General features: G+C 40.4%; 1 protein-coding gene across 7 annotated transcripts in view; it reads left to right on the forward strand.

The window, feature by feature from the left end:
• Positions 1-21,694, forward strand: part of LOC105495658 (peroxidasin like) — a 507,670-nt gene that overhangs the window by 138,033 nt on the left and 347,943 nt on the right. The gene's annotated exons all lie outside the window — the stretch shown is intronic.

Raw genomic sequence — 21,694 nt, forward strand, 5'->3', positions numbered from 1 at the left:
ATTTAGAAGAAACCACCATTCTACATTATGTTTTAGCCTATTTCCTAAGTAAAAGCCATCTGTTTTAGAAATAGTGACTTCAAAATAGTTGTTATTTACTCATTTATTTTTAACTTTTTAACACCTAAGTCCATTAATTAATACCGGAGCTATCAGTTCTGTTGCATACTGGAAACATAGCACAAAATGATGTTTTATAAGCAAGGCTCTCAGATAACTGTGGATTGAGTCATTTTATGCACTGGAACTGGTCAGTCACTGTGTGATCAAGAAAGTCTTTAGGTTTTAACTAGGTTAGCACTCAAAATCCTCATCAGACAATTTGAGAAATTTCTCTTCCCCTGAATGGAGTAGACGAATACATTTTTTTTTTTTCTGTTGCTTTAAGCAGCAGAGAATAATGATTTGGTCGATGATAGGAAACGTTTGTAATATATCACACAGATTATCCATCTATGTCAAAGAATAATCAGGAGATCATGTGATAATGGCCAAGAGGTATGCAGGGTGATGAGAGGCTTTTATGCGAGGCTCTGAACAACGGAAACTTACTCAACTAGTTGGCAACAAAAATGCTTACTAAGTATTTTCCTCCACTTCACCAAAACAAATGGGAAAAGTAATTAGAAACAAAGCGAAGGCTCTGGGAGTAGGCTTTCATCTTCTAAATTAGAGCTTCGAGCAAACAATCCTGTTTGAATCCTGCAGCTACTGCAACTGGAACTGTTTTGGCTTGATGATTCAGTTAAGAGGATAAGCTTCTGTGCTCTCTGGTTCCTTTTTCTTTGTATCGCGACCCATTTCAGGAGCCGATTCCCACCTGGAATGCTACTCGCAGCCCTGAGGTGTTTATTCCTGGGTTGCCTGAAAAATTTTTTGACAGGGTTACTTATTGATCTTCTTTTTCATTAATCAAATAACATTTATTACTTGGCCAAGGGATATATGACACTGAGCTGGATAATATATAGTGATGAGGAAAGAATATGAAAATGAACCTATCCTAATTATTCAAAAAACTAATTGTGATAGAAGAGCTGGAGGCATTTGGCAAGAGATACATTATTTCCACGTGGTTTGGTAATTCTACACCAGATAGGAGCAGCTCGACAGTTCTGGTGGAAAACAGGATAGGGAGGGCTGGTGGTCAAAGATGAGTCCAGCCAGACATGGTGGCTCACGCCTGTAATCCTAGTACTTTGGGAGGCCAGGGTGGGCAGATCACTTAAGGTCACGAGTTCGAGACCAGCCTGGAAAGCATGGTGAACCCTCATCTCTACTAAAAATATGAAAATTAGCCAGGTACAGTGGTATGCACCTGTAATTCTAGCTACTCGGGAGGCTGAGGCAGGAGAATTGCTTGAACCCAGCAAGCAGAGGTTGTGGTGAGCCGAGATTGTGCTACTGCATTCCAGCCTGGGCAACAGGGCAAGATTCCATCTCAAAAAAAAGAAAAAAACAATAGAAAGGTGAGTCCATCCTAGGAGAACCACAGAGAAAATGGACACTCATCAGAGAGCAAATGGCCAGCATAGGTGAAGGCACCAAAGGGTTTAGAAGATGAAGTGGAGCATTCTTCAGAGGTAAAGATAATAACGTAAGTAACAGAGTCAACAACAATCTGAGTAATAAGGCATGTTTACTGGGGACTTACCATCTATATCTATTCTTCCATGTGATTATCTTAACCCTGTTATAAGGAGGAACAAAGGCTTAGAGCTGTTAGTAACTTGCTCCAAACACAGATTATTGAATATTATGCAATGGATGACCAGATAAGAATTGTAAGAGATGTAATGGGTTAAGAATCTTTATACGTGACTTTTAGAAAGTCTTCTTTCTGTATTGACTGAAGTGGAGCTCCCTTGCAGCAGGAAAACCATTGAAGGGTGTCGTTGTTTGTGCTGCTGTAACAGATTATGAGTCTGGGCAATTTCTTTTTTTTTTTTTTTCTTTTTTCTTCTAGTTGTTTTTTTTTTTTTTTTTTTTTTTGAGACGGAGTCTTGCTCTGTCACCCAGGCTGGAGTGCAGTGGTGTGATCTCGGCTTACTGCAACCTCTGCCTCCCAGGTTTGAGTGATTCTCCTGCCTCAGCCTCCCAAGTAGCTGGGACTACAGGTGTGTGCCAACACACCCATCTAATTTATGTATTTTTAGTAGAGACAGAGTTTCACCATATTGGTCAGGCTGGTCTTGAACTCCTGACCTCATGATTTGCCCGCCTCAGCTTCCCAAAGTGCTGGGATTACAGTGTTAGCCACCGTGCCTGGCCGAGTCTGGGCAGTTTCTACAGGACAGGAATTTATGTCTCACAGTTCTGGAAGTCTGGGATCAAAGGGCTGGCAGGTTTGGTTGTCCAATGAGGGATGCTGTCTGCTTCCAAAGTGGTGCCTTGTTGCTATGTCTGCTGGAGGGAAGGAATGCTATATCCTCAGGTTGCCGGAGGTGGAAAAGCAAGTGAATCCAATGCTGCAGGAAGCCTCTTTTATAAGGGCCTTAATCTCATCTACAAAAGAGAAGCTTCTGTGGCCTAATCACCTCTTAAAGGCCCTACTTGTTAATACCATCACATTGGCAACACCTGAATTTGGGAGGGGAGACATTCAGATCATCGCCAAGGGGAGCATCAGTGCTCCAAATGGAGAAATGACTAGTGTTTATAAGAGCAAGTGAGTGACAAGGGTATGGAACAGGTGCATTGAAGAAGTAGGAGAGTGCTTAGCAAATGATGGGCCATATAGAATAAATGGCAGGTAATAGCTCAGAGCTAGTTCTCAGTTTCCCAAGGACTCATGGACCATTTCTACTAGAGAAGGACTTCTAGGTCATCGAATTAAGGAATCTAAGTCAGGAAAAATAATGTAATTTTTCCACAATCTAACAAAGGGTAGGAGAGCGTTAACTAAACACTTTGGAATGAGACAAATCTGGACGTGAAACCACGCTTGGTTTGTGCTTGGGCAAGTTAATATTCAGTTACATTTTATATAAAATAGGAGCGGCATGCCAGTCTAACATGGCAAAGTGTAAGAAGGCTGCACAGCGCCCATGGGGCAGTCGCTTTTGCTGCCGTGATGGATACGGCAGGACCAGGAGCCAAACCCCTGACGCTCAGGTCCATGCTCCTCAGCACAGAAAGTTGCCCCAATAGCCACACCAATGCTACTTGGAATTTCAGAGCAAGGACTTTCATCCAGGCTAAATTCATGATATAATCCATTTCAGTGTGCTGCTTTCCCTAGAGAACTTATAATTCAATCATAGTCACTTATGTTAAGTGAACAATACAAAACTCCTGAGTCCGAGGTTGTCTGAAGGAAGCAATCTGCAAGAAGTTTCTCTTTCCAAAGTCATGGCATCTAATTATTTCCGGCATTCTCCTTTATGCTCGATTCAAGGCAGTCAATTTGCCATTATTTCCTTTACATTTCAGTTAACGAGTGCTGAGGGATTCCAGCTCCCAGGGCTATTCAGCTTGAGTCATCGAATCCATCTCGGCACCAGTCAGCCTGAGTTTCATGCGTCACTGAACAGATTCACAAAGCCACAATGCAATCTTTTTGTCTTTTTAGGATATGTAATAGAGTGCCTTCTCAGCAATAGTTGGAGGAAAAGAGGCAATGACTTAAATCCTGCTCCTAGTACATAGGAAATAGAAGAAAAATGTATGTAATTCAGAGGTGCTGAGTATTAAAGAGATGAAATGGCATTTCTGAAATTAAATGGTTGAAAACCATTGGAAGCAAGAAAATACATGTAGGGCCAATAAACTCAATGCAGCTTCAAGTTTTTAGTCTTATTGTTTTAACCAATGCATTTAAAAATAGCCTCTTAAGTTCCTATTTAAGTCTTCAGGGATTTTTTTTTTTTAATTTTATTTGGCATCTGTGACCTGGTGGCATGCCTTAATTAAATATGAAAAAAGTTATGCCCACATCCAAAAACCTATAAAAGGCTAAATTTTAAGTCTAAATTCCTGAAGGGCTGATGTTTTTCTGTTCATCCTCTCCATATTTAACTCAACTATGTAGAGAGGCAGAGCTTTTGCATTCTTGGGTTTCTAATCTTGGTTTGCACAGTTAAGGGATTATATATTATTTGCATTAAAAGGATCAAAAAAGTTAAAAACATCTGTTAATTGATTTTTCTTTATGCTATTCCAGTTGGGTCATCATTTAGTCTTTATCAAAATGCCCACAGTCAAGGACATTGCTTGCTTCTCAAGGTCATTCACTTTCCTGATTTAGAAACTTAAAATGTTTATTCAGTTGAAATCTGTCTCCCAACAGCTGGTGATCTTTCTTATCTTTTTGGAGGAACCCTATAAGTATATATTTTTTGGTAACTCATGTAGTTTGAACTTATAGAAGAAGTATTTTTTTGTTGTTGTTTTTGTTTTTCTTTTTTTTAATTATACTTTAAGTTCTAGGGTACATATGCACAATGTGCAGGTTTGTTGCATATATATATAACACAAATGTGCCATGTTGGTCTGCTGCACCCATTAACTTATCATTTACATTACGTAGATCTCCTAATGCTATCCCTCCCCACTCCCTCCACACCACGACAGGCCCCCAGTCTGTGATGTTTCCCTTCCTGTGTCCAAGTGTTCTCATTGTTTAATTCCCACCTATGAGTGAGAACACGCGGTGTTTGGTTTTTTGTCCTTGCAATAGTTTGCTGAGAATGATGGTTTCCAGCTGCATCCATGTCCCTACAAAGGACACGAACTCATCCTTTTTTATGGCTGCATAGTATTCCATGGTGTATATGTGCCAGTCAGTCAGTGATGGACATTTGGGTTGGTTCCAAGTCTTTGCTATTGTGAAGAGTGCTGCAATAAACATACATGTGCATGTGTCTTTATAGCAGCATGATTTATAATCCTTTGGGTATATACCCAGTAATGAGATGGCTGGGTCAAATGGTATTACTAGTTCTAGATCCTTGAGGAATTGCCACACTGTTTTCCACAATGGTCGAACGAGTTTACAGTCCCACCAACAGTGTAAAAGTGTTCCTATGTCTCCACATCCTCTCCAGCACCTGTTGTTTCCTGACTTTTTAATGATTGCCATTCTAACTGGTGTGAGATGGTATCTCATTGTGGTTTTGGTTTGTATTTCTCTGATGGCGAGTGATGATGAGCACTTTTTCATGTGTCTGTTGGCTATATGAATGTCTTCTTTTGAGAAGTGTCTGTTCATATCCTTTGCCCACTTTTTGATGGGGTTGTTTTTTTCTTGTAAATTTGTTTGAGTTCTTTATAGGTTCTGGATATTAGCCCTTTGTCAGATGAGTAGATTGCAAAAATTTTCTCCCATTCTGTAGGTTGCCTGTTCACTCTGATGGTAGTTTCTTTTGCTGTGCAGAAGCTCTTCAGTTTAATTAGATCCCATTTGTCAATTTTGGCTTTTGTTGCCATTGCTTTTGGTGTTTTAGACATGAAGTCCTTGCCCATGCCTATGTCCTGAATGGTATTGCTTGGTTTTCTTCTAGGGTTTTTATGGTTTTAGGTCTGACATTTAAGTCTTTAATCCATCTTGAATTATTTTTTGTATAAGGTGTAAGGAAGGGATCCAGTTTCAGCATTCTACATATGGCTAGCCAGTTTTCCCAGCACCATTTATTAAACACGGAATATTTCCCCATTTCTTGTTTTTGTCAGGTTTGTCAAAGATCAGATGGTTGTAGATGTGTGATATTATTTCTGAGGGCTCTGTTCTGTTCCATTTGTCTATATCTCTGTTTTGGTATCTGTACCATGCTGTTTTGGTTACTGTAGCCTTGTAGTATAGTTTGAAGTCAGGTTACATGATGCCTCCTGCTTTGTTCTTTTGGCTTTGGATTATCTTGGCAATGCAGGCTCTTTTTCATTTCCATATGAACTTTAAAGTAGTTTTTTCCAATTCTGTGAAGAAAGTCATTGGCACCTTGATGGGGATGGCATTGAATCTACAAATTACTTTGGGCAGTATGGCCATTTTCACAATATTGATTCTTCCTATCCATGAGCATGGAATGTTCTTCCATTTGTTTGTGTCCTCTTTTATTTCAGTGAGCAGTGGTTTGTAGTTCTCCTTGAAGAGGTCCTTCACATCCCTTGTATGTTGCTTTCCCAGGTATTTTATTCTCCTTGAAGCAATTGTGAATGGGAGTTCACTCATGATTTAGCTCTCTGTTTGTCTGTTATTGGTGTACAGTAATGGTTGTGATTTTTGCCCATTGATTTTGTATCCTGAGACTTTGCTGAAGTTGCTTATCAGCTTAAGGAGATTTGGGACTGAGATGATGGGGTTTTCTAAATATACAGTCATGTCATCTGCAAACAGGGACAATTTGACTTCCTCTTTTCCTAATTGAATACTCTTTATTTCTTTCTCCTGCCTGATTGCCCTGGCCAGAACTTCCAACACTATGTTGAATAGGAGTGGTGAGAGAGGGCATCCCCGTCTTTTGCCGTTTTCAAAGGGAATGCTTCCAGTTTTTGTCCATTCAGTATGATATTGGCTGTGGGTTTGTCATAAATAGCTTTTATTATTTTGTGATACATTCCATCAATACTGAATTTATTGAGAGTTTTTAGCATGAAGAGCTGTTGGACTTAGTCAAAGACCTTTTCTGCATGTATTGAGATAATCATGTTTTTTTTTTCTCTTTAGTTCTGTTTATATGATGGATTGCTTTTATTGATTTGTGCATATTGAACCAGCCTTGCATCCCACGGATGAAGCCTACTTGATCGTGGTGGATAAGCTTTTTGATGTGCTGCTGGATTTTGTTTGCCAGTATTTTACTGAGGATTTTTGTATTGATGTTCATCAGGGATATTGGTCTAAAATTCTCTTTTTTGTGTGTGTCTCTGCCAGGCTTTGGTATCAGGATGATGTTGGCCTCATAAAATGAGTTAGGGAGGATTCCCTCTTTTTCTATTGATTGGAATAGTTTCAGAAGGAATGGTACCATCTCCTCCTTGTACTTCTGGTAGAATTCGGCTGTGAATCCCTCTGATCCTAGACTTCTTTTCGTTGGTAGGCTATTAATTATTGCCTCAATTTCAGAACCTGTTATTGGTCTATTCAGGGATTCAACTTCTTCCTGGTTTAGTCTTGGGAGGGTGTATGTGTCCAGGAATTTATCCATTTCTTCTAGATTGTCTAGTTTATTTGTGTAGAGGTGTTTATAGTATTCTCTGATGGTAGTTTGTATTTCTGTGGGGTCAGTGGTGATATCCCCTTTATCATTTTTTATTGCATCTGTTTGATTCTTCTCTCTTTTCTTCTTTATTTGTCTTGCTAGCAGTCTATCAATTTTGTTGATCTTTTCAAAAACCAGCTCGTGGATTCATTGATTTTTTGGAGGGTTTTTTTGTGTCTCTATCTCCTCCAGTTCTGCTCTGATCTTAGTTATTTCTTGCCTTCTGCTAGCTTTCAAATGTGTTTGCTCTTGCTTCTCCAGTTCTTTTAATTGTGATGTTAGGGTGTCAATTTTAGATCTCTCCTGCTTTCTCTTGTGGGTGTTTAGTGCTATAAATTTCCCTCTACCCACTGCTTTAAATGTGTCCCAGAGACTCTGGTGTATTGTGTCTTTGTTCTCATTGATTTCAAGGAACATCTGTATTTCTGCCTTCATTTCGTTATGTACCCACTAGTCATTCAGGAGCAGGTTCTTCAGTTTCCATGCAGTTGAGTGGTTTTGAGTGAGTTTCTTAATCCTAAGTTCTAATTTGGTTACAATGTAGTCTGAGAGACAGTTTGTTATAATTTCTGTTCTTTTACATTTACTGAGGAGTGCTTTACTTCCAACTATGTGGTCAATTTTGGAATAAGTGCGATGTGGTGCTAAGAAGAATGTATATTCTGTTGATTTGGGGTGCAGAGTTCTGTCGATGTCTATTAGGTCTGCTTGGTGCAGAGCTGAGTTCAATTCCTGGATATGCTTGTTAACTTTCTGTCTCATTGATCTGTCTAATGTTGACAGTGGGGTGTTAAAGTCTCCCATTATTATTGTGTGGGAGTCTAAGTCTTTTTGTAGGTCTCTAAGGACTTGCTTTATGAATCTGGGTTCTCCTGTATTGGGTGCATATATTAGAGATGAGTTCAATTCCTGGATATCCTTGTTAATTTTCTGTCTTGTTGATCTGTCTAATGTTGACAGTGGGGTGTTGAAGTCTCCCATTATTATTGTATGGGAGTCTAAGTCTCTTTGGAAGTCTCTAAGGACTTGCTTTATGAATCTGGGTGCTCCTGTATTGGGTGCATATATATTTAGGATAGTTAGCTCTTCCTGTTGAATTGATCTCTTTACCATTATGTAATGGCCTTCTTTTTCTCTTTTGATCTTTGTTGGTTTAAAGTCTGTTTTATCAGAGACTAGGATTGCAACCCCTACCTTTTTTTGTTTGTTTGTTTTCCATTTGCTTGGTAGATCTTCCTCCATCCCTTTATTTTGAGCCTATATGTCTCTCTGCACATGAGATGGGTCTCCTGAATACAGCACGCTGATGGGTCTTGACTCTTTATCCAATTTGCCAGTCTGTGTCTTTTAATTGGAGCATTTAGCCCATTTACATTTAAGGTTAATATTTTTATGTGTGAATTTGATCGTGTCATTATGATATTAACTGGTTATTTTGCCCGTTAGTTGATGCAGTTAATTCCTAGTATCAATGGTCTTTACAATTTGGCATGTTTTTGCAGTGGCTGGTACCGGTTGTTCCTTTTCATGTTTAGTGTTTCCTTCAGGAGTTCTTGTAGGGCAGGCCTGGTGGTGACAAAATCTCTAAGCATTTGCTTGTCTGTAAAGGATTTTATTTCTCCTTCACTTATGAAGCTTAGTTTTGCTGGATATGAAAATCTGGGTTGAAAATTCTTTTCTTTAAGAATGTTGATTATTGGCCCCCACTCTCTTCTGGCTTGTAGAGTTTCTGCTGAGAGATCTGCTGTTAGTCTGATGGGCTTCCCTTTGTGGTAACCCGACCTTTCTCTCTGGCTGCCCTTAAGATTTTTTCCTTCATTTCAACTTTGGTGAATCTGACAATTATGTGTCATGGAGTTGCTCTTCTCAAGTAGTATCTTTGTGACGTTCTCTGTATTTCCTGAATTTCATTGTTGGCCTGCCTTGCTAGGTTGGGGAAGTCTCCTGCATAATATCCAGCAGAGTGTTTTCCAACTTGGTTCCATTCTCCCTGTCACTTTCAGATACACCAATCAGATGTAGATTTGTTCTTTTCACATAGACCCATATTTCTTGGAGGCTTTATTCATTTCTTTTTACTCTTTTTTGTCTAAACTTCTCTTCTCGCTTCATTTCATTCATTTGATCTTCAATCACTGATACCCTTTCTTCCAGTTGATCGAATCAGCCACTGAAGCTTGTGCATTCATCACGTAGTTCTCATGTCATGGTTTTCAACTCCATCAGGTCATTTAAGGACTTCTCTACACTGGTTATTCTAGTTAGCCATTCATCTAATCTTTTTTCAAGGTTTTTAGCTTCTTTGCAATGGGTTCCAACTTCTTTCTTCAGCTCGGAGAAGTTTGATTGTCTGAAGCCTTCTCTCAAATTGTCAAAGTCATTCTCTGTCCAGTTTTGTTCCATTGCTGATGAGGAGCTGCATTCCTTTGGAGTGGGAGAGGAGCTCTGAGTTTTAGATTTTTCAGCTTTTCTGCTCTTTTTTTCCCCATCTTTGTGGTTTTATCTCCCTTTGGTCTTTGATGATGGTGACATACAGTTGGGGTTTTAGTGTGGATATCCTTTCTGTTTGTTAGTTTTCCTTCTAACAGTCAGGACCCTCAGCTGCAGGTCTGTTGGAGTTTCCTGGAGGTCCACTTCAGACCCTGTTTGCCTGGGTATCAGCAGAGGAGGCTGTAGAGCAGTGAATATTGCTGAACAGCAGATGTTGTTGCCTGATCGTTCCTCTGGAAGTTTCATCTCAGAGGGGTACCCGGCCATGTGAGGTGTCAGTCTGCCCCTACTGGGGGGTGCCTCTCAGTTTGGCTACTCAGGGGTCAGGGACCCACTTGAGGAGGCAGTCTGTCTGTTCTCAGATCTCAAATTCCATGCTGGGAGAACCACTACTCTCTTCAAAGCTGTCAGACGGGGACATTTAAGTCTGCAGAGGTTTCTGCTGCCTTTTGTTTGGTTATGCCCTGCCCCAACAGGTGCAGTCTACAGATGCAGGCAGGCCTCCTTGAGCTGAGGTGGGCCCCACCCAGTTCGAGCTTCCTGGCTGCTTTGTTTACCTACTCAAGCCTCAGTAATGGCAGGCGCCCCTCCCCCAGCCTCGCTGCTGCCTTGCAGTTGGATCTCAGACTGCTGTGCTAGCAATGAGTGAGGCTCTATGGGCGTGGGACCCTCCAAGCCAGGTGTGAGATGTAATCTCCTGGTGTGCAGTTTGCTAAGACCATTGGAAAAGTGCAGTATTAGGGTGGGAATGACCCGATTTTCCAGGTGCCATCTGTCATGGCTTTCTTTGGCTAGGAAAGGGAATTCCCTGACCCCTTGTGCTTCCCGGGTGAGGCGATGCCTCGCCCTGCTTCGGCTCACTCTCAGTGGGTTGCACCCACTGTCCTGCACCCAGTGTCCGACAAGTCCCAGTGAGATGAACTCAGTACCTCAGTTAGAAATGCAGAAATCACCTATCTTCTGCATCACTCACGCTGGGAGCTGTAGACTGGAGCTGTTCCTATTCAGCTCTCTTGGAACCATCCCCAAGAAGTGTTTGTTTATTGTATAAAGTTTGGAAAATGTAACAAAGAATAAAAAAGAAAATGAAAGTCGCCCATATTTCTACCCTGCAGCAATAGTCACTATTAGCATTTAGTATCTTTTCTTGTAGGTTTTCCTGTATGTGCTTGTAAACACATTCAGCTGTGAAATTGTAATTGAACTCTGGCTTGATACACTATTTTCAGAACTACATTCTATGTTGTGAACATTTCCCCACATCATTAAATATTGATGTACCATAATTTATTTATCATTCTCTGTTTGTTGGTCACTTAGTTCAATTAAACATATATGTGTAAAACTTGGAATTTCTATACTTTCTAATATTTGAAGAGAGTGAGTGCGTATTTCTCATCTTTCAAAGTTCAACACCCCTCAGTTTTTTTCAATCGTTTCTCCTCTAATATGGTTTATCTGCATTCCACCATCTGAATTTATTTCTCCTGAATTTAATCCTGTTTTCTTGTAAGTTTCACCCACAACTGAAGAATTTCAGAGAAAATCAGGAATATATATTTTTAAAATTGGTGAATTTTCTTCTATAGTCTAATAGTACAATATTATATTTTCTTAGTTATTTTCATTGACTAATACTGGCTAATACTAGCTTTCCATGGAACTAATTATTTTTAGTTTATAGAACCTCGGGGAGTACCTAGTGTCTAGTCCTTAAAAGCACTAATTTATAATATAAATTAAGTCCCAAAGTTATTTCTCCTCACCCTAGACTTATATAATATGCTATTTGCAATGACAAGAACATTTATTTCTTTTGTATTTCTTTTATATTTAAAATGTGCCATGATTCCAACAGCGACTTAGAGTATGACTCTAATAGGCACCATATGACCTTTCCCCAAAAGCTTCAGGTTATTTGTAATTTTGACATTTCCTTCTCTACTATTCTCCTTTTCATTAATACGATGTTGAACTTAGCAGAAACGAAGCCATAGGATTCCAGCACTCTTGTAGAAATCGCCTTCTAATGTGAAATTAATCCATTCATCCTGCAGCTATGGATCAACTTCTCACAACATTTCCACCTGGTCCTTGTGAGATAATTTACTTAAAGCCACTTCTATTATGTTTGCTGCATTAGTCAGTTTCCAAGATTCTGTTCAACAATGATTTGAGGTCAGGCATGGTGGCTCATGCCTCTAATCCCAGCACTTTGGCAGGCTGAGGTTAGGTGGATCACTTGAGGTCAGCAGTTCAAGACCCCCCTGGCCAACATGACGAAACCCTGTCTGTAATAAAAATACAAAAATTAGCTGGGTGTGGTGGTATGCACCTGTAATCCCAGCTACTTGGGAGGCTGAGGCACAAGAATTACTTGAATCTGGGAGGCGAAGTTTGCCGTGAGCTGAGATGGCACCACTGCACTCCAGCCTGGGTGACAAAGTGAGACTCTGTCTCGAAAAAATAATGATTTGACTTGCAATAGTTAATTTATTCTTGATGAAACCATGCTAATTCTTGGTAATCATTATTTAAAATATGTGCTCGTTAACCTTCTTCAAATAACTCAAATTTGTCTACTCATTCTGAAATGTTTATGACTACTACACACTGGTGAGTGTGCGATAGGGAGGAGATGGAGAGAAAGTGAGTGTGCAGTGTTCTGACACGTGGTGAAGTTAGTGAGAATGGAGGTTCAGGGCAATTTGGGATAAAGGAGAGGGGAGCGAAGGTCTGTAAGTGATCAAGTGTTTGGCAGAGCCTGCTGGGAGCTGGTCTGGGGCCACAGTCCTGGGGGAGTAGTCTGGAGAGACAGGGGCCTGGGGCTACTGAGAACAGTTCCACTTAATTTCTGGTTTTCCTTCTGGTTTACTGTAAGTAAACTCTGAAAATAAAATTCGTAGATTATTTGAAAAATGATGGTGGTGGTAGAGTGTATAATTTTTTTCTACTCTGGAGAAAACTCAACCCTTTATTTTTTAAATAGATTTTGTAAAAAGTGAAAAATTATAGACGTCTCTGTTGCTGTTATTTCTGGAAGACCACAAAAGGAGAAAACTTCCCAGGTTGTATTAGCTTCTAATTCCAAAGAAGGAAGACGCTATAAAATTTTTGTTTGGGGCAAATGAATTTCAAGTACCATGCACAACTGCTGTTTTTCTCTCTGCATGAATATGTGTATTTGTGTACCACGAAAACATTGGTTCTTTCCAGTCACCAGCTTCAATTGCAATCGAATGGAATACTGTCTGTCAATCTCTTCCAAATAAGGATATACAGCAAAATTCATACTATTTCAAGTCAAGTCTTCCAAATAAGAATATACCACAAAATTCATACTATTTCAAGTCAAGTCACACAACAATTGTTTCTTGGCTAACATAAATGATCTTTACAAAGGTTTTGCATATTCTTTGAACCCAATACTTGGTTCAAAGTCTTATTTTTCTTAGTTTTGTTTCATTTTGAAGTTTCTTAAGATGCCTCAATAGAATTTTGAGTCATGGCATTCTGCTTTATGCATGGCAATGAAAAGATATTGGTAAGAATTATTAAGCTAACACAGACTAATGGCGATTTTATAATTTTATACGTAATTGTTAGATTTTCCAGGAGTGCCACTTAGTACAGAGCCAAATACAGCTCCTCTTTTCCTCATTGGGGGACACGTTAGTTTCTAGATGTTAAAGAGAGTTGCTAGTGTCATGCAGTGGGTTAACAAATCTCATTGTAAAATCTAGTGATCTTTCTACTGCATCACATTTTATCAGCAATGAAAAATTTTAAAATGATAAATAAAAAGTTGTAGATACAGTCATGTGCCACATAATGATGTTATGGTTAACAATGAGCCACATATGATGGTGGTCCCATAAGATTATAATATCATATTTTTATTATACCTTTTCTATGTTTAGACACACAAATAGTTACCATTGCATTACAATTGCCTACAATGTTCAGTACAGTAACATGCTGCACAGGTGTGTAGCCTAGGAGCAACAGAGTACACTCTATACACTATATAGTTTGTGTGTGTACTAGGCTCTGCCATGTGTAGGTTTGTGTGAATGCACTCTATGATCTTTGTGCAAGGACAAAGTCATCTAACAAGACATTTCTATGAATGTATAACCATCATTAAGTCAGGCATGATTGTATTCTCTTCATGTAATTCTTCCATCCAAAGCAAGAAATCTTGTGTGTGTGTGTGTGTGTGTGTGTGTGTGTGTGTGTGTGATGGAATTTCGCTCGTTGCTCAGACTGGAGTGCAATGGCGTGGTCTCGGCTCATTGCAACCTCTGCTGCCTGGGTTCAAGCAATTCTCCTTCCTCAGCTGCCCAAGTAGCTGGGATTACAGGTGTGCACCACCACAACCGGCTATATTTTTATATTTTTAGTAGAGACGGGGTTTCACTGTATTGCCCAGGCTGGTCTAGAACTCCTGACCTCAAGTGATCTGCCCACCTTGGCCTCCCAAAGTACTGAGATTACAGGTGTGAGCCACCATGCCCAGCCTGAAGCAAGAAATCTTCATAATGGTATTACTTCATTGTTCACAATTTGTTGAATTAGTGAACATATGGAAAGATGGAGTATATTTATATTCTTAAGGTGTTCATGGAGTTATTTTTTAAAAATGTGTGTGAAAAAAGTACCATTTTATAAATGATTAAGAAATCCCATCCATTAGATTAACGTGTCTTTGTTTTGGATTCCAGGGGTCAGGGAAGCTTGGCTAAATTTAATTCTGCCCAGCATGGACATTTTGCTTTTGATAGTCATTTTCTAATCCTTGGCTAATTAAATCAGGATTTCCATCTAACTTTTAGAGTGTGTGTTGTGTGTATGTGTATGCCCATATATGTGGTAAATTCCTGCCAATCTGTAGCCCATATGAAACCCTGAAATTACACCTCCAAAGTCTGACCAACCAACCATCTCTTAATCAAGAGACTAACGGATGCCTTAAATTACAAATTGGCCAGGAGGTTGGAAATGTTTCCAAAGCCTAAGTAAGCAATTATAATTATTCCGTCATTGCAGTCATACAATAAAACTGCTGACTAGAAACTACAATGAATTGTACAGTATTCCTTCACTCATTATAATATATTCTGAAAGTAGGTCATAACAGAAGTTTTTTTTTTTTTTTTCAGTTACTAGAAGTAAATAATAATGTGCTCTAATGGAATATCACTTTAATCAAAGTCAGAAGACTTAAAGTCTAGTTCTCTTTTTGATCCTAGTTAATTCCGTGAACTTTTCTACACTATATTTCCTCATTTAAAAAGTCTGAATCAAAATAATTGATTAACAACATTTCTTTCAGCATAATGTTGAAATAATTGTTTTTAGTTCACCTGAGGAAGAAAATAAGTTGATATTTTAATATATTCATTCATTATTATTCATTAATTCAGATTTATTTATCATAGAATTTCTGAGTGACTTCAGTATGCAAGCTACTGTGTTATTTATTTTTAATAATATTTATTTTAATTAACATTTATTTTCTCCAAAGAGCCTACATCCATCCATCCATGCACTTGTCCACCCATCCATCCATCTATCATTTGTCAACAAATGGTTTTTGATCAGTTATTATATGCAAGAACATTTAAAAGTTTATGGACCTTCTGACTAGCTAATATTTCCATAAATTTCTGGAATATTTGACAAAAATATGTTAAAGTATTTACTACACATATCACCTAAAGGAAGAATAATTTTTTGAAAAGATGGTATTGTTTAATATACTATTTGAATTTTTAGTAATATTGATAATGATGCCAGAATTGTGTATGTAAATGGGATATGGAGAATATTATGTGATATGAATTATGACTGGATCCTCTGAACTGAAATACAGAACCAGCAGTCATATACATTTGTACAGACATGTTGTAGACCCTGCTGAAACCATAAGTTAAGCAAAATCTTTCTCGTAAGAGTGCTTTTCTCCTTTCAGCCTTTTGTCTTATTACCATGATCCTGTCAGAGATATCTGGTGGCCAGGCACGGTGGCTCACGCCTGTAATCCCGGGACTTTCAGAGGCTGAGGCGGGCAGATCACTTGAGATCAGGGGTTTGAGACCAGCCTGGCCAGCATGGTGAAACACCATCTCTACTAAAAATATAGAAATTAGCTGGGCGTGGTGGCGCTCACCTGTAGTTCCAGCTACTCAGGAGGCTGAGGCAGGAGAATTGCTTGAACCCAGGAGGCAGAGGATGCAGTGAGCTGAGATAGTGCCACTGCATGCCAGCCTGGGCAACAGAGTGAGACTCCATCTAAAAAACAAAACAAAACAAAACAAAAAAAAAAAAAAGAGAGAGAGAGAGAGAAAGAAGCCTTGGATTATGGTAAATATTTGTGGAAGAGGAAGAATAACATTCACCAAAATACTCAACTGGTTGGTTCTTCTTTTAAATGGCTACACTGGTGATAAACTTTCTGGGGCTGGCACAAGAATTCCTCACCTGTGAAATCAGAAATGGTGAGTCCCGTGTCTCCTCAACCCATGCTCAGCCATGTTGCAGGCGAGTTCAGTGTCAGCTGACATTTCACACAGGATGATTTTCAGGCATGGAATGCAGATGGAAGCAGATTTGTGAAAACTCATTTCTGACCTTTAAAACAAAAGGTTTTTGCCATGGAATGAGCAAACGTGATGTAATTGTATACTAGAGGCTAATTCAAAGCATGTCTCTAGTGCAAATGGATTCAGAAAAAGCAGCCCCCTCCTTGTGTGTTTTTAGCAAGAAGAACTGAAGCTGTACTTCCAAACAGCTCTGCTGTGAATAGCCCTTAGCTCTTGTGGTCACATTCTTGGCACAGTGATTTCTCTGGGTCGCTATCTAGTTCTATAGTGTAGCGAGGTCGTAGACATTTATGTATTTGGCATCCATAGCTCTTTGGATGAAAAGTTCTTGCTGATCTCACTGTAGGGAAAATGACAACACAAAAATACTGTTGCAGTAAACCAGCCATGAAAAATATCAAATTGGTGAAGAAAAGGGGGCAACCATTTTTGTGTAAGTAATAGATAAATACATTTTGTGTAGTTTTCACCACGTGTAAAGTTAGTAGAGCTAACATGGAGGGTTGAGAAAGAAAAGCACTCTGCTTTTGGAAAAGGTACATTTTGTTGGAACTTCAAGGAGTGTAAAACATTCATTCATTCATCTTTTTGTTGAATGAACACAGTGACTTGGGGCCATGCTCTGTAGGCACAGAAGCTGTGGGCTGTCGGGGCACTTACAGAATAGCAGCCAAGGGAGGGGCTAGCAAGCCGGGGGCATAATCAGGCTTTCTTATCAGATTCAAGGCTTTATGGAAGAGATCATGATTGAGCAGAATTTTTGAAGATGGATGGATATTTTCTAACATTGGATGATGAGAAGGAATTCTAGAAAGAAATTGGATGAGATGATGATGAGTACGACACATCCTGCAGTGTGCTGGGGTGGGAAGCACTGGGCTGGGCTTATGCACAGGGTATCAGAGGCAAGCCTAAGGGAGGGAAACAGAGAAAATCGGGGTGGGTCTCAGACCACACAGGCCACTACGGTTGGGCTCTGCTGGTGATGGAAATCCATGTCTGGAAGGATTTTAAACTGGGAGAATTAAAATAAATCGACAGAAAAACCAACATAGTTTGCTTTCCTATGAAGACCCCCACAGCTACATGCAAGAGGGGCGTATAGAGTGCAGGAGAATGGCCCATCAGGACAGTGATGATGCGGGCATGGGACTTCACTTGGGAAGCGCAGAGGACTTCACTTGGGGAGTGCAGAGAACTTCGTAGCTGCATGAACGTGTAGAGTCAGAAAGAATGGGTGGCTCCTAGGACTCTGATTTTATGTCTGGGCTGAGAATAGAAAAATAGTGAGAAGAGGAGAAGAGGAGGATTTTTTTAAGACTTTGGGCAAAGTTGAGAGGTATCTCTGGTAACCCATTTATTAGAGAGGTCAAATGGGTAGATTAATGTCAAGTACGAAGGGCATGGTCAATAAGAGAAAGGGAAAGATTTGGTTTGTGTGTATGTATATGTATATATACATGTATATATGTACATGTATCTCTTTAAGTATAGACACACACTTATGCTTCCTCATGTGTATACTTTCTGCTTACTTACTTATATATAGCTGCATGGAAACCAAAGAGTGGATGGAATTGCTAAAGGAAGGTCAAGGGAGGCGAGAAGAGGGTTCATGCAGAGGCAGGCAGAAGAACATGGTCTGGAAAAAGAGTCTGAGACAGACTGTTTAAAGAGAAAGGAGAAGATCAAGGGTAGCTTAAAGAGGAAGAGAGCTAACATGATCAGATGCCACCGAAAGATCAAGGAAAATGATGCCTCCAGTTCACTGACTTTGCGTCAAGAATTCAGAGGTGACCTAGGCTGGGATGATTTGAATGAAGTGATAAAGGAGGAGGTTAGCTTGCAGTGGGTTGAGGAAGAAGAAATGCAACAAAATTGCTAAATATTTTTTCGGTTGTTATCATTGGTATCCAAATATCGGTGTAAGAGATAGAGCAAAAATGTTAAATAATTCACTAAAATTTTGACAGACAAATATAGTTTCCTAAAAGAACATTGCACAGTTGACAGTTCCAGACTATTGCAAAATCCACTGTCTCTGTCAGCTTCCTCGCATCATCACAGGAATGAAGTGGTTGGTGTATGGAGATTTGAGTTTTGTGGTGTACGGTACACATTTCCCAACACTCAGGCAGATCTGCACAGAACCACAAGTGACGGTGACCGGCTTGGCTAGCCTTGTAGAGGAATGTACATTCTGTTAACTGGAGTTTTCTTTTCTTTAAACAATTGGTTTTGAATTGGAAGGAAAGAATACTTTGAATTTTTCCAATTATTAGCCATAAGTGATTCATTCACTAACAATATTATTATTGCTATGATTTTGGTTCTATACTCTGTGTCAGTATTTATGCTTTATTTTCCATATAAAGAAGATAGTTAGACATTTCCCTGCTCTTCAGGAGCTCTCAGTTTGGCTGTGTTGGGTGGGAACAGAGACAGTTATGAGACAATGACACCATGGTGTTTAAAATGTTATAAAAGCAGTGTCTGTATTGATATTGGTCATGTCATGACTACAAGCACTTATTAGCCACTATTCTAAATGCTCTGGATAAATCCTCACGTTTAGTACTGAGCATCATTATGCTCATTTTCAGATAAGGAGTCCTGAGAGTGTGTGGGCCTATCCGAGCCGCTGGGCTCAAGGGTGGCCAGGGAGGCCCACTGCAGGTTCGCTTCCCTGGCTGAAGCCTGCACTCCCAAGCACTGCGCTAACTGCCTCCATTGCAAAGGCCTTAGGGGAGCACAGGGGTTCCCAGAGCGCAGTTGTCAGGGAATGTCTTTCTAAGGAAAGGAAGGGTGAATTTGAAATCCACATTCCAGTGTGGCAGCCAGTCCTGGCATCAGCAGCAAGAGGCACCCAAGCAGATGGTGCAGCTGGCAGGGCAGCTGCCACCACTGTGCTTCTCCTGATCTCCTGCGCGGGTGCTCCCTGGGAGGTGTGCTGCCCTCGACTTCACCACGGATGTGGGAAGGAGAGAAGAAAGGCAAGGGCATTCCAGGAAGAGGAACCACATGTGCACCTGCATAGAGCTGGAAAACAGTATGACCAGGCTGTGATGAGCAGGTTCAGTGTGACTGGGAGGGCTGGGGGAGGCCAGGGTGTGAAGATGGGTGACAGCCATGCAGACAGGCTCAGCTTCATCCACAGTGGGACCACAGAGCACCTGGGAGCGCATCTCACTCCTGCCAAGTCCCAGGTTGCTATATAAATGGTCAAGAACCAGGCTGGGAGAATGTGTCTGACTCCCCCAGAGCCAAGCAGCCGCTGAGCAGTAGGAGACAGGAAGGACAATCAAGGCAAATATAATGCCGGATAAAGATATAACCAAGTCTGATCTCAGTGATTCCATCATTTTCTGTCTTCATGCTGTGTTTATTGACTCATGTGCAAATGTGCTGGTATTGTCTAGTGAGATCCAGTAATGCCAGTTTGTCTTCCCAGGCACACAGGCATTTGGAGGAGCCGCATTTAACATGGTGTGTGGGGCACAGAAACAGTGGAAATCATTGCATAATGTAACAATGATCCTAAAACTGAATTATGTTAATTCATTTGAAAAGTTAAATCTTACTACTTTTAAACTCACTTTCTCCGGAATGACAAAGTTAGCAATTGAAGAGGTTATTCCTTAGTTTTGTGTAAAAATTCACTTAGAGCTTCTTATTTCCAAGTGAAAGACATTACTTTATATTACACGGCATATGATGACCTCAGAGTTAGACTTTGCAGTTGGAAACTATTTTCACACGCAAATGAATGTGACCCAGTGACGCTCTTCGGATGTAGCCTAGTCCTTCTCCCACTGCAATGTTCAGGACAGATCAAACCCCCTCATTTCTCTCTCTCTCTCTCTCTTTTTTTTTTTTTTTTTTTTGAGAAAGTCTTGCTCTGTCACCCAGGCTGGAGTGCAGTGGTGCAGTCTCTGCTCACTGCAACCTCCCTTTCCCAGGTTCAAGTGATTCTCCTGCCTCAACCTCCCAAGTAGCTGAGATCACAGGCATGTGCCATCATGTTTGGCTAATTTTTATATTTTTAGTAGAGACAGGGTTTCACTGCGTTGGCCAGGCTGGTCATGAACTCCTGAACTCCTGATCTCAAGTGATCTGCCCATCTCGGGCTTCCCATGGTGTTAGGATTACAGCACCCACAGTGAGCCACCATGTCTGGCCGCTTCATCGCTCTTGAAACCAGCTCGCTGTCCTGTTAAGAGAGGGCTACCTTTTAGTGACACCTGCTGGAAGAACTAGACATAGCAGATGAAGAAATCTGGAAGGGACTGTTCTGTGAGTTTTCTCAGTTTACACTGGATTCCCACATACAGGGATACCACCGTCAACACTGCAGTACTCTCCTTACTTTCGGATGCTTTTAATGACCTGGAGAAGGTGGCCTCATACTCCTGTCAAGGCTGACTTGCCTTGAACTGGTTAACACCTTGCATTAACTCGGTCATTGTCAGTTCATTAGAGGAAATAAAGGGTGTTTGTTAGTTCTAACCACATAATCCCTCAAAGAGAAGGGATTTAACATGGAACACTAATTGCCCTGCCTGAGAAAAGTGGGAACTCGGTTTAGGATAATGAGGTGGAAATTGTACTAACAAGGAAATCAGGAGATGGGTTTCTGGTGCAGCCTCGGGCCCTTGGTGGTCGGCCAATGGTGGACCTGCTGGTCCATCACTGGGGTCTCAGCTTCCTCACAACACATTTAAGTGCAGGCGGGGCAATGGAGGCAGTGAGGGAGTGCCTGCTGCATCAGCAGACACACTTAAGGGTCATTTCCCATGGCCACTGGCTTTGCTTTGAGGGGAATCTGATGTTCTGAGTCTTAACTTCAGTTCTAAAATCATCATGTTAACACCTGTCTTGAAACAGTGTCTGGAACTTCAGCTAGGATGAGTATGGGAGTGCCTTCCTGTTCTCTCCACTTCCCTTTTGGCTTTCTCTTAGGTAAAGTCAAAGGCTGGGCTGACTGATCGGCAAGCCAGCTTCGTTTAAAAAAGATCAAGTCTTTCAAGTTTATAAAAGTAGTACTGGTTGTTTCTAAAAACTGGGATGTTGATGAAATGTGCACCCCTTAGTTTTTATGTTTATACATATGTGTGCTCCCTTGCTGCTGACCTATTTTAACTTCCCATGAGTGCCTGACAGTGCTCAACAGTAAGACCCAAAAAGTACACTTGTTCTTTTGATATCTGAGGGGGATTGGTCCCAGGAACCCCCAGGATATCAAAATCCGCAGCTGTTCAAGTTTCTGATTGAAAATGCTGTAGTATTTGCTTATAAACTATGCACATTCTCCCCCATACTTTCAATCATCTCTAGATTACTTATGATACCTAATACAATGTAAGTGCTATGCAAATAGTTATGATTCTGTATTTTTTAAAG

Source organism: Macaca nemestrina, chromosome 8, assembly GCF_043159975.1.
Source record: "Macaca nemestrina isolate mMacNem1 chromosome 8, mMacNem.hap1, whole genome shotgun sequence".
Classification (NCBI taxonomy): domain Eukaryota; kingdom Metazoa; phylum Chordata; class Mammalia; order Primates; family Cercopithecidae; genus Macaca; species Macaca nemestrina.